Source organism: Capsicum annuum, chromosome 1 (assembly GCF_002878395.1).
Source record: "Capsicum annuum cultivar UCD-10X-F1 chromosome 1, UCD10Xv1.1, whole genome shotgun sequence".
Taxonomy (NCBI): Eukaryota; Viridiplantae; Streptophyta; class Magnoliopsida; order Solanales; family Solanaceae; genus Capsicum; species Capsicum annuum.
In genome coordinates this window covers 198,912,781-198,927,749 of record NC_061111.1, presented here as the reverse complement: position 1 = coordinate 198,927,749, position 14,969 = coordinate 198,912,781, and positions in this window count along the sequence as shown.

The following is a 14,969-nucleotide window of genomic DNA, read 5'->3' as shown; positions in this document are numbered from 1 at the left end:
TTCATCTCGAAATGAGTTATTATATGTAGTAACAGGCTCAAAGGGTTAGCTTGGGGATACTTGTAGCCTTAAGCACCGTGTGACATCCCGGGAGGAGATTTCGGGTCGTTACATATCGTCATTGTTGAATTTGTTGATATACCTCCTTCCTCTACCGTGCCTCTATGGAAGCCATAGCTTGTCATTGTCCATTTCCTCTGTAACTTTTTTCACCTTTAAAATCTTTAAAGGATGTCTGAGTTTTAAGAAGCTGCTCAAATGACTTTTCTTTTCATCTTTTTGTGAGCTTGTAAAAAATCTTCAATTGCTCTATTGTCATAGAATCTAAAATTACTAGACTCCTCAATATCACACACTACATAATCAAATTTATGTGTTAAAGAGTGAAAGGTCTTTTCTACTATACGCACATTATCTACTTCCTCCTCGTACCTTATTAGTTGATTAACAACAACCATAACTCTTGAATAGAAATTCAATATGGATTCATATTCTTTCATTCTTAAAACTTAAAAATCAACCCTTAGAGGTTGAAGTTTTACCTTCTTCACTTTATCAAATCCTTAGAGAGACTTTTGTAAAATCTCCCAAGATTTCTTCGAGGTGGTTGCATCAGCCATCTTCTCAAACATACCATCATCCAGACATTAGTGGATGAGAGTGAGAGTCTGTTGATCTTTCTTTCTTATCTTAATCAAGAAATCTTTTTTATTTTGAGATAGAGTCTTCTTGTTGGAGAATTTTGTATACCCTTTGTCTACAATATCCCAAACATCTTGAGATCCAAGAATCACTTTCATTTGTAAGCATCATTTTTTCATAATTTTCTTTTGTACAGGACAAACAAATAATTCCACCCAAGATAATATTCACACAAAAATAGCAATAACAAGAGAGTAACTACGACATCAGATATTACAATAACGGGATGAAATAATACTCAAATAGAGTAATACAGTAATATTGATTGCAACTTAATAGTGTCAAAAAATAATGCTCTCATAAAAGAATCAACACTTTTTTATTTCACACAATTCACTATAATATTACTCCCACATTATTTTTCTCACAAACTATAGAATATCTGACGATTACTCTTGCGTCTCTCTAATACTCTCTCTTATTTTGGTGTGTTTTAAAATGAATTAGAACTCATCTATTTATAGATGACTTTCCAAACTTTAAACTATCAAATTACATGTTACAACATCATGTCGGAACACCAATTTGCAAATCATATTGCAACACCAATTTTCAGATCAATGTCATCACATTAAGCATGTTGCAAAACTAATTTTCTTTATTTAATTATTTTGAATTCCACAAACCTACATTTAGTATTTCCAATCTCACTTTGTGTCATTACATTGAGTATGTCATTATTAGTATATATTATTCAATACACCTTCACCATGTGACTTAATTGTACTAAGCTAGAAAGAATCACCTCGATATTCTTTTCAGCAAGAAAGGGTGGTAGGGTCTATATAAATTCCAAAGCATTGTCTTTTACACTATTTAGTACTTAAATAACCGATAATTGGAGATGTATGAAATTTCTTTACCTTTAATCAAAAGTCTCAAAATCAAGCCATGCGAAAATATGAATCTCTTATAGGAAGATGGTTTCATGTCATGCAAATGTTAATTAGTGAGATTCGAATACTAAATGAGTAGTGCCAAATGAGATAAACTAAAATCCACCGACGGTGTAAACTTTTTTACACCTTCATACAAATTTAAAGCCTATTAAAGGTAAATTTTAAAATATTAATTTATTTTCTTTAAAAGATAAGCTATAAATAAAGAAAATAACACTACATTTAAATTTACGTAATTAATGATGAACTTGTTTATCAAAAATATAAAATATTCCTATGTATTTTTTGTTTTCATCATTATTGGCCAGTTTAAAATTTACATATTCTGCTTCTCTAATACAATTGAAACATTTAGCATCATACCTTAGGGAAACAATCCACATTGTTGTTATTGTTAGGATTTTTGTCTTGATTTTCTTACAAATTTAAGTTTTACATTTCTTAGAAGAAAAATAAAAGTAATATCCTAATTAATTTTACTTTTTCTAAATGAAAAATATATAAGTAATTTTCCATATTTGGCTAACGTCTTTCTTGGAGGAATGATTTTGGTCCCCTTCTCATACAATAACACAATAGCATCCACAATGTAGTCCTTTAGGAGTTTTGTTTAGGGGGAGATTTTCTCTCAAATAGTTTTTATGTTTTTTTTATTTAGTTTTAATATGTAGACCAATTGGCCAAATCATATTCAATAATATATTTTTTATTATAATTTTCTTTGTCATCTAAATTATCATCTCCATGATTTGCAACTTTAAGCTTCTGCATGATGCCCTCTCAATTTCGAACCCAACAAATTGGTACTACAAAAACCAGCGTTTAGCAATAGACAAAATACGTTGCTAATCAACATATATCCATCGCTATATCGATTTAGAGACGGATCAATGACAGAATATCTGTAGTTTCTATTTTGCTAGTTGCTAACCTTTTAGCAATGAAAAAAATGAAATTCATTGCCAATTTTGCAACGTCATAGAGACGACCTGTATTCGTTGCCATTTGTAGCAACGAATATTTTCATTGTTATATTTATAAATGTCGTTACTAATTTTGTAATGTATTTCATCATTTTGATTATTTCGTGACCAATTATTTCATTGTTAGTCCATCGCTATAAATTTTGTTATTTAGTCTCCAATTTTTGTGAAAGAAGATAATTTTTCTCAATCCATTGCAATAAATTTTGTTATTTAGGCTCCAGTTTTGGCGACAAAAAACAAGTTTTCACAATTCGTCGCAAAAGTTTTTCTTTGGCAATGATAAAATTTGTCGCTAAATCTATCGTCATTAGTTTTCTTCCAAAACCTTTTTAATTTGTATTTTAAATACACCCTGTTGAATCATATTAAAAGCATATTATAAAATTCTTAAAATATCCAACATTCATATTAAAGAACCCACATATATAGATAGCAAAATCTAAACATCCACAATACCAAACATAAGAACATCTAAACACAAAATTATGTCCAAAACATCCATAGTACTAAACATCTACCAACTATCCATAAAAGAACCCGCATCATCCACAATACCAAAGATAGAAAAATCTAAACACAATTATGTCCAAAACATCCATATTACCAAATATCTACGAACTATTCTTAAAAGAACCCACATCCATCAAGTGTATACTGTTGTTGCAAAGTTTTAAACATTTCAACAAAATAAATCATCAAAAACCAATGCACTGATCGTCAAAAGTATCAAAACTGATCAAGATTGCAATCATCATCTAAGGAATCAAGATCGTCCAAAGTAGTAGCATGAGGTGTCTCAAGTGATCGTGAAGAAATCAACTTTTGTACCTTCTCAATGACAATAGGAATAAACTGATTTTTAAGTGTGGGAATCAATTGCTTCACAAACTCAACAAACTCATCCAAATTCAAATCTGCAGTTGGTTTCAATTCATGAGAAGCTGAAGATGAAGTCTTTCCACAAAAAACACAAAGAGTTTGCTCATAGTAGACTTTTGCTTCAAATCCAAGATCAAATACTCTTCGCTTCTTTTCTCCTCTGATATCTTGGTATTATCCTTCTTTTTGATCAATATTAGATTCAGATAATGTTTTTTCTTATAATATTTCTTCATATCTTTCCTGTAATAGAGGAAGTGAAATTATAACAAATTGTACTTAAAAATGATTAGATACCAAAAACTACTTTAAACTAAAAAAAATAAGAATTAAGTAAACTACTATATTAAGATTTAGTCTTTCATGAACGATTTGGGATCGTTCATCAACGAAAGATTTTCCATCATGACCATGTGTGTGAACATGCAAATGTAACTCATTTGGTGTCGGATCTCGACCCATTTCAGCAGCCTGTAAAAAAAAAGTGTTGAGCATTGTACTACAACAAAACTGCTGGACTATTCATTTCACATATTAAAGTGTAACTCACTATTTTAAACTTTCAATACAACAACATCAGCAGCTAATAGAAAGGGAAGGAATCAACACAGTTACATACAAGGGACAATGTGGCAAATGCATATGCATGGGCAGTACAATGTGGGAAATGTATCACTACTGTTTTTATAAAAACAGCAGGAAAATTTTCATGTGCAGCAAAATGTAGGAAATGCATACATACTATTTTCATAAACACAGTAAGGAAACTTCATCCTAACACCTGCATACTATTTTCATATAAAAAATTACTATAAGGAAATTTTTTTAAAAAGTTGTCATAATAGCAGCAGCCACAAGGTCAATTTGGATAAATCTACTTCAAACTCAATGTCAATACATAAGAGAAGCAACCACAAGATTAACACGCAACACATGAGAGAAGAAACACCCACCACACAAGGATAAATATACTTCAAACTCAATGTTAATATAATAGTAACACTTGTTGTAATGCTGATCATATTTTCTACCACTATAGAACTATTAGGGACTATGAAACCAGGTAAAACAATCCTATTGAAACAAATTAGGGGGTAGTACTTGAAATATATACTTACAAGTCTCTTTCGGGACTCTCCAATTGAGATTGATCCTTCCGTGTGAGTTTCAGTAGCGACTTCTTTGCCGCCACGATGATTCTGTGCATTTATTTTTGACTTTTCAACACACTTAGGATCTGCCCAAAGTCGTTGTCAGCTTTTCCAAACATCTTCATGCCTAATCCCTTTCTTCTTGATTTTAGCAATGAAATTTCTATACACAGTTGTTGTCTTAATCTGACACTGTTTCTTTACTGCAGCATCACTAATAGAAGAATACCAATAGAAGCATTTCTTAAATAAATTTTCAAAATAACACATTAATATTGTATTTATAAAAGTAAATGCACTTTAAAAACTCAATTATGATGAAGATGTATACCTTGAATTCCCCAAAATAGCCATCTTTCATATCACATGAGGCACCTTTTCAATTGATCCATTTTGATCAAGTTCACTTTTGAAAGACTCGTGTATGCTATTGGAACATGCTTTAGAAGGTTGCAATCTGTATCAATGTGACGACATTATTTAGAGGTCTATTATAAATAAAAAATAATATATAATAATAATAATAGAAAAAAATAAACTAACCCTGCAAAAGTTATAGTAACAAGGTTCTGCACATGACTCCTACTGAAATTACCTTCTCCATTTATGTAGGGTTACTACTATGATTAGAAGTTGGACCACCTATGCCACTAGTTGCTTGAGGACTAACAATAGGAGTGGGAATAGTAGGCATGTTTACAGTAAGAATAGGAATATTAATCCTAGCTGCTGACTTGCCTACACGCCATATGATTCCTCGATCTCGACCTTTACCTTGAATCATATCTATTAAAATAACTGTACTAGTTAATGTGAAAATAAGATGCAAATTATGTACAAGAACTCATAACAACATACAACATTATAATTTTGGAATCCCATTACATGGAACCCTACAAAATACCTCACAACAGCATACCTCACTGTAATTCTGGAATCCCATGTAACACTGGAATACTCACAAAAAGAACCAATAACAGATCAACAACCAACAATAGAAAAAGAACCACCAATAGAACCACCAAAATACTACAAGATACTCACAACAAGAACCACCAACAGAACCACCAAAATGCTACAAAATACTCCCATTGTAATTTTGTCCACAAGAACTCCTTTCAAATCAAGAACCTTCAACATATCATCAACCAAAAAAAATTAAAACATATATCTATATATATATACACAGAAGCAAAAAGACCACAAGTTGATTATATTTATCCATTTTCAAGGATGAAGTCGATTAGTTAAGACCCTCACCTATTTGGTTCTTTAGAGTAGTGTACCTTCAGTTATTGTGTTGATATGATTTGGAGTAGTGGGAGATGATTCAGGTGCTGTAGGATTACTACCATCACTAGAAGTTTGAACCATTTATAATTTGAGGAATTAATGGCTGAACTCGATTCGTATCTTCTTGACCACTTTTTCCATCTGTTTAAGGACTAAAACCAGCTTGAGGACTAACAATAGTAGGAGTGAAAATAGTAGGTATGTTTGCAGTAACATCAGGATTACTCCTAACTACATATACTTGCCTACATGCGATGTGCTTTTGCAACCTCGACCTCTACCTCTACCTCTAGATATATCTATAAAAAAAATTATATTAGTTAAGTGGAAATAAGATGCAAACTGAATAATACCAAGAGAACCAGACAACAATATGTAGATAAGGTATCAAAAAATGTAAAAGCACAAATCTAATCCAAAAAATAAAAGCCCATCTTTCTCTTTTTAGACCAGTCAAATATACAATAAATATGTACATTAAATCCTATCTAATTATAAGATACTCACAACAACATAGAGGGGGGATCAGAGATGGTAGATAATCTACTTTTGAACATCAATTTTTGCATCTTTATAGAAAACTTGTAAGCAAAAAGAAAGTATAGGTGTAGCCTAAAAACATGGATGAGAAATAAAAGAGTCAAAAATTGACAAGCAGAGCCTGTAGAAACAAGTTTGGAATAAACAACGAGTAAAGATAAAGAAAATAATACTAGTTTGATAAAATTACTGCTCACAAAATAAAATTAAGATACAATAGCATGTTTTTTATCAAGCACTAATCACTATCTGCATCTTTTTCAAAATCTTCTTCTTCATCATCCTTAATTTCCTTAATTTCATATTCTTCTTCTGCAGTTTCCTCTTGGATCTCATGATGCTCTTATAATAAAACATCATTAATGAGTTCATCCATTTCAATTAAGCCACTATTTGGATCATGTAAGTGTATACTTTCATCCGTGGCAACATTCATGCCTACCTCATAGACTTGAACTTCTTCAACTTAAGTGGAATATTCAGTTCTGTAGTTGTCTCAATTTCCTCATCGGGTAATTCAACAACATTTCGAGGTTTGACCTTCAATACAGCTGCCCAACCATCCTTGTCCTTTTTCTTGCTAGTATAAGACACATAACACACTTGAGTTGCTTGCATTACCAGAATAAAAGTTTCATATTTTTTATATCACCAACGTTGGTTAATCTTAATCAATTTATACTGATTATACTTTTAACACCAACATCCATTGTTGGGTTAACCCATTCATATTTGAATAGTACAGTTCGCTTTAAAGGTGTTTCACGGTATTCCACTTCTATAATCTCTTTATCCACTCATAGAAATCACCAAAATTTGGATTTAAGATACAAGATTCAATGTTCATTGTTGATATTGCTCTACCATAAAAATTTGTATGAATCATTGTTGATATTGCTCTACCATAAAAATTTGTATGAAACTTGTATCCATTAACAAAATACACTAAATGAGATGTAGCGTCTATCAATGGTCGACGAGCAGTACTACATAGGAATTCATTCTCAATATGATTGAGTCGGACTTATTTAGAAGATTATAAACTTTAATTCAATTTCATAACTCAATTTAAGTGCATAATTGTATAGAAGATATTAATTTTTGAAGCCTTACATATTCCTTGAACCATATAGAAAAATTTGCTTCAAGGCTCTCATTTATTTAATCTTGAGAGACATTTGGAAATTCTTCTTGCAAACGTTGCACAAACATACTTCATTGAAAGAACATAAGTTCAATTTCAAGTCATGATATATGAATATGCTTATAAAATTAAGTTGATACAACTAACTTTTGTTACCTCACAAATGGCTCAACCTCTTCACATTTTAGTAAAATATAAGTTTGGGCAGCCTTGATTTCTTCATGAGTTAAATTTCTCTTTTTTTATTCTCCCCATAATCGATCGAGATGGGTGAATATTGATAAATTTACTCCAAGATATTCCACAATACCACCATCATCATTATGATTCACATTATGATTGTGTGCCATGACATGTGATTCAAAATATTGAGAAAACAATAGTGTTGACTCTATCATCAAGTAAGCTTCACATATGGAACCCTCAACACTTGCTTTATTCCCAACCATTCTTTTAAGAATTTCAAGATACCTAAATAGATAAATGGATAAACCATCATATTTGAAAAGTTAATAATAACATAATTGTCACAAGTTCAACATGAATTTTTGTATTATTTTTCAAAACGATACATCCATCAATATTGTACAGGTCCATCAATCCTTACTTCATATGAAAAGTGCATGGACAGATGTTTCATTGGTTCAAAGAACCTAGAAGGAAATATACGTTCTAATTTGCACAAGATTTGTGGAATATCTCCCTGTAATCTCTCCATGTCATCCACTCGGAAACTAATACATGTAAGATCTTTAAGAATAAGCTCAATTATGTAAGTGTCTGTCATACAATACTTGAAAGTAGTTCATGAAAAGCAATAGACATCAATCGTTGCATGAACACATGACAATCATTACTTTTCATGCCAAACAACCTTTTTGTACATCTACCAAATTTGAAAGTACCCATCTGAAAATTTTTAGCCTTTCACCCAATTGAATAAGATAGTGTTTACTTCCTTGTCTATTGTACATATAACTTTGGAATATTTTCCAGAAGCATCCTTTGCCAACTGAGTTCAATCATAGTAATTGATCATTTCTAGACGAGCTTATGGATTGTCTTTGATTTTCTTATCAGTATTGAGGACTGTATTAAATACATTATCAAAGAATTTTTTCTTAATACGCATGACATCGAGGTTATGTCGAATCATGTTAGAACTCCAATAAGACAAATCTCAAAAGATGCTTCGCTTTTTCCATCCACAAGAACTACACATTCTCTGATTAACTTCTTCTGCATCTAACTCTGTTACTTTTCTTATCCCCAAATTATAAATTTTGATTCAATATATCTTCTTTGATTCTGTAGGGTGGTGGTGATCTTTTGACAGTCTGAACTTTAAGAAAGTTTTTACGATCTCTCCTAAATGAATGATGTTGGTCAAGGAACATTCTGTGACAGTCAAACCATGATGTTTTTCGACCATGTTGTAATCTAAAGGATTGTGTTTCCTCTATACAATAAGGACAAGCAACCTTACCTGCAGTAATCTATCCCACTAACATAGAATATGCTGAGAAATCACTGATTGTCCAAACCAAAGCTGCCCTCAATTGAAAATTTTATTTTTTGGAGATATCAAATGCTTCTACACATATCTCCCACAATTAGGTTAATTCTTTTATTAGAGGGTGCAGATAAATATTAATTTTATGTTTGGGATTGTTTGGCCCTGGAACAATGACAGTTAAGAACATATAAGCCTCTTTCATGCACATCGTTGGAGGTAAATGATATGGAGTGACAATAACTGGCCATGAAGAATATTTTTCCCAAACTGACTGAATGGCTGGAAACCATCAGTACGTAACCCTAACCTTACATTTCTTGGTTCATTGGCAAAAAAAGGATGACTTTCATTGAACTTCTTCCAAGCTTCAGAGTTTGATGGATGACTCATTACCCCATCCTCTTTTATATGTTCAGGATGTCATCTCATATCAGCAGCTATAGTATGGGATGCATATAATCTCATCAACCTAGGAATCAAAGAAAAATAATACATCCTTTTGTAAGGGATCAATTTTGTCTTACGAGAGCCAACTCGAATCTTATACCTTTCTTTGCCACAAAATTTACAAAAGGTAAGATGTTCATCGTCTTCCCAATACAACATATATCCCAATTCACAACAGTCAATCTTTTTAACCGATAAACCTAAGCTACGCACTAGCTTCTTAGTCTGATAATAATTATCAAGCAGTAGATTATCTTTCGGTAAAGCCTCTTTCAGAAATTTCATCATTCGGTTAAAACCCCTCTGTGATATAGTATTCTTATCTTAATATTTAACATTCGAGATATTACTGCAAGTTGAGAGAGGGAAAAAACAGAATACAATTTTGCATCAGCAGCATGCAACAAATTATAAAGGCTTTGGGACTCTAAATAAGGCTCATCCTCCATTGAAGTTTCATGTTCGTTCTCAATTGAAGGTTCATATGGATGAGATGATCCGGATTCAATATTGTTGTAATGTTGTCAACTCAAACCATGATTAAAGTTGAGACCAGCAGCATCCAAAATCATTTGTCAATATGGACTGTCATATCCCAATTCAAGTTGAGCACCATTGATCAAATTGTTCAAATCATTACCGGAAGAAATCTCACCGATCATATCTTTTTTTCCTTGATATTTCCAAACAAAATAGTCCTTAACAAATCCATCATGAAGAAAGTGATATCTAACAGTTTCAACATCCTTGTATTTAATATTATGACATTTTTTACATGGACATCTAATGTTGTTACCACTCATGCAATTTTGTTGAGAACATGCAAACTGGATAAAGTTATTCACACCAGTAACAAATCTAGAGTTTATAACCCCTTGGCCATCCAACCTATCATACATCCATCCACACTCTAGATTATTCATATTCCTATTAATTTCGACATAAACAACATAGTTAGAGTTTTATTTTTTAATAATTCATACATCCAGGATTATCACTAAAGAAAAGTAAAAATTAAATATCTTAACAAACTAGAATATATCTTTCTATTTTTACAAGGAAATAGAATATATTAGTCACTTTTTGCTAAATAAACAAGAAATCACAAACAAAACATATCATTCATTGTCCTTCTTAACAACGGTTAGCAAAAAGTTTAATTACAAACAAAACTGAAACTTCTATCTTTACAATCATAAGGCATGGATGAAGCAAAGCTCCGGACAACAAGATTAGAAAATTAAATTTCAGCGAAATACATACCCAAAATCTGAACATTAAATAAAATAAAAAATAAATTGCAACTTTGTTGGCCAAAAAAATAAATAAACTTTACAACTTTAACACAAAGTTACATCATAAAAGTTAAGAATAAATGAATTGATTTTATTTGAATGGTGAATCAGATTAAAAATAAATCCTCAACTGTATGTAGACTATTAAGGCATCAGAATGTTCATGGTTGCTCCTTTTCAAGAAATCGGTAAGTAAAAGACAATAGAGATAATTTCACGAATACTCAAGAACACAAACAGCAACAGAGAAACATATGAAAAATTGATCAAAAATTATTTAAAAGGCAGAATGTTATAGTACCAAATAGCTATTAGCTCACTTTCTGGAACTTGCTGGTATCCTTAGTGGATCTCTCTGAAAATCCAAAGCATAACATCACCATCAGATTAATAAAAACAACAACATATACTAAGTGTGACCCCACAAATGGTATCTACAGAAAGATAAAGTGTATGCAAATATTACCAGGTTATTTTCGATTGACAGTACATCATAGCAATCAAGAAATCATAGCAAAAGACTATAGAAAATACAATTGACAATTGCTCAAGACATTGCTACAATCCTCTAGAAACATGAAACAGCCTACACAATTTTTATAGTCTACACAATTGACATTTGCTCAAGGCATGAAACAATCCTTTACAAACATGAAATATAAACATGAAACAGTTTGCTGCAAACATGAAATAGTCTACACAACAAAAGAGAAAATGATTATGACAATTACACAATTTCAAAGAAACATAAAACATAGTACATTTTGCTATTTACACAAAATTAGATCAACAAAAAGCAAAAATGACTCAAATGGCTCTATGTTTTCCACTTTTTTAACATGCAATACACTAAGTACAACCTTACATAATCATTGTACACAAAAAAGTGAAAATTAAACCACACAAACAGAAATTTTGTTGAAGAAATTTGAAATTAATGAACATGCAACAGAAAATATCAAAAACCCCACAAATAGAAGTTATGAGGAAAAATATTGTTCCCATTTTGATTAAATAACCACTAATCAAACTTTTTAATACAATAATTGAACAACCCTAAGTGAAAGAGATCAAACAACCCACAAATAGAACCTAACATAATCAGTGTACACAAAAAAGTGAAAATTAAACCACACAAATAGGAATTCTGTTGAAGAAATTTGAGATTAATAAACATGCAACAGAAAATATCGAAACCCCCACAAACAAAAATTTTGACTAAAAATTCGGTTCCCATTTAGAGTAAATAACCATTTATCAAATTTTTTAACACAATAATCGAACAACCCTAAGTGAAAGAGATCAAACAACCTTAAACCCATCATTACAAGTGACTTTTAACTTAGAAATTAAGAAATTGAAAGAGGAAAAAAAACTCACATTACGAGATTTAGAACCGTACGTTTAATTTAAATTCAAAATTTAGCGGTTGATTTCCTTTTCGATTGATATTGAGCAATTTCCTTTTCTCAATTGAGAAAAAAAGGAAAGGGGAGTCTATTTTGGAAAGAGGCGGGGGATAATAAGTGTTGGAACAAAGTGAAATAAAAGAGTTTGCCCTAATATTTAATTGATAGGATGATGGATTCCGCGGCGGATTGCTGATTATTTATAAAAAAATTAAGAACAAATACTTCAAAATGCCTTTTTTCGTTACAATAATTCTAATATATTTTTTAAAATGATAAAATAATTTCAGTGATAATATTTTGTTGCTATTTTCGTCTCCACCATGTCAAAAAAATTCTCCCCTTTTATGTCGCTAATTTTGTCACCAAAACAAAGGCGTCAATATTTACCACCAAATATAGCAACAGATTTTACTTTCTGTTGCTAATCTATCACTAATTTGGCTACTAATTTATTTTCAACTATTTAGCGATAAAAGTTCTATTTTTTTGCCAATCCGTCGTTAATTAGTGACGGAAAAGTACTTGTTGCTATAAATTTGTTGCTAAATGTTGTTGTTTTTTAGTATGGTATTAGAGTCTACGGTTCAAAGATCTAGTGGTTTGATAAAACGAGGTTGAAGACAAGTTCAAGATGGTTCAAATCAATTTGCAACTAATTTGATGATAATGAGGATCTTTTGTCCAACTACATGTGGAGAAGAAGTTTTACGCATATTTCAATATTACTATTGCTGCATCTTTAAAAATAAAAATAAAATATTTATTTTTAATCCACTTTTAACCATAATATTTTAAATGTTATTTCTAACCATGGCAAACAACAGTGATGAAGATTATGTAAAGAACAAAGATCATGCATGCGGATAAGATGGATCAAATTATATAAAAAAAAATTAAGTCAAAAAGGGGAGATTTGTTAGGATTCCCTGATTTTCTTACCAAAGTAATATCATAATTACTTTTACTTTTTCTAAAAGAAAAATATAAAACTCTTTCATATTTGGCTAACCACTTTCTTGGAGGAATGATTTTGAAACTCTATAAATAGAAGATCCCCTTTCTCATACAATAACACAATAGCATTTACAATATTGTCGTTTAAGAGTTTTGTTTAGGGGAAGATTTTCTCCCAAATAGTTTTTATGCTTTTATCTTTTGTTTGTTTTGCGTGCCATACTAGTTTATATGCACTTATCTTTTGTGTTTGTTATACTGTTATCAGTCCTAAGCCGAGGAGTCTATTCGAAACAGCCTCTCTACTTCTTCTGAGGTAGTGGTATGGTCTACGTACATTCTACCCTCCCCGAACCCTATTAGGTGGGAATACACTGGTATGTTGTTGTTGTTGAAGGGATAAACTTTTACTATCTTACCTTTTATCCATATTAATGATATTCATTGGCATAACAATGAACATTGGAATTGTAATTGTTCATATTTAATGTATATTATTAATTGTTGTGGTAAAATAGAAAAAATGATTAGTTCTATCCTTATTTAGTAAGTAATCAACTAATATGAAAAATTTATTTTTAGTAAGATGATCAACTAAAATGGAATGATGAGTAAGATTCTTTATTTTCTAAAATTTTGTGCCAAGACATGCATGTTAAATCCACAAAATTAAAGATATTTTGATATATTTAATATATTTTAATTTAAGCTCATAAGATTTTTTATTTTCTCAAACTCCATATCAAGTCACGTTTAACACACAAAATTAATTTTTTTTAATACAATTGACATACTTTAATTTACTCCTAAGACCATAAGATTCTTTATTTTCTCAAATTTTGTATCAAATTACATTTAACTCACAAAATTAAAGTTATTTTGATATATTTAATATACTTTAATTAAGATTATAAGATTTTTTATTTTCTTAAACTCTTATGTTAAGTCAAAACAAGTTAATCAATTTGAAACTAAGGAAGTGAGAGAATCTATTTTCATTGTATTTTGTATTATTTTTTGAGAAAGTGTCATAAAAAACAATAGTTTAGAATATAATTATGAGTATAGTTGCTTTCACGTATTTATAAATATAATTACATTTTATTATATGAGGCGAATATCAATTGTACCAATAAAAAATTATATTTAAGTAGTGAATATTAATTGTGTGATGCGGGTATCAGCTAAAACACACAAAACACTTATTTTTTCATATTGTTAGAGCGTATATATTACGTATTTACTATAAAATCCAAATGTAGCACATTTCATAATTTTTTGGAAATTGTAGCTATATAATGTAGCTTTATTCAAAATATTTGTCACATCATAAACTTATGATTATAAATTTAAGTGAATTTTCCAATTATATTGAATTTGTCGGATTTAGTGAGAATAGGACTAAATCCAATTAGTTACTATTTAAAGTGTTTAGCCAAATGAAGCATGTTCTTGTCCAATCTATTCATTATAGTTATACTCCCACCATTTCATTTTAGTTGAACATTTTGTTAAAAATAAATATCCTAAATCAGTTGATCACTTACTAAATTAAGATTGAATTAATTAAAATTTTCCCATTTTTATCCCTATAATTAATATACTATTTGGATATTTAAAAAAATTATCTTTATGTTCATTAATATGGATAAAAGATGTCGTAGTAAAATCGATCATTTCATTAATAACTTTTTAAGCGCCATGCAAAATAAAAAGTGTTCAATTAATATGTAACGGTGAAGTATTAAACA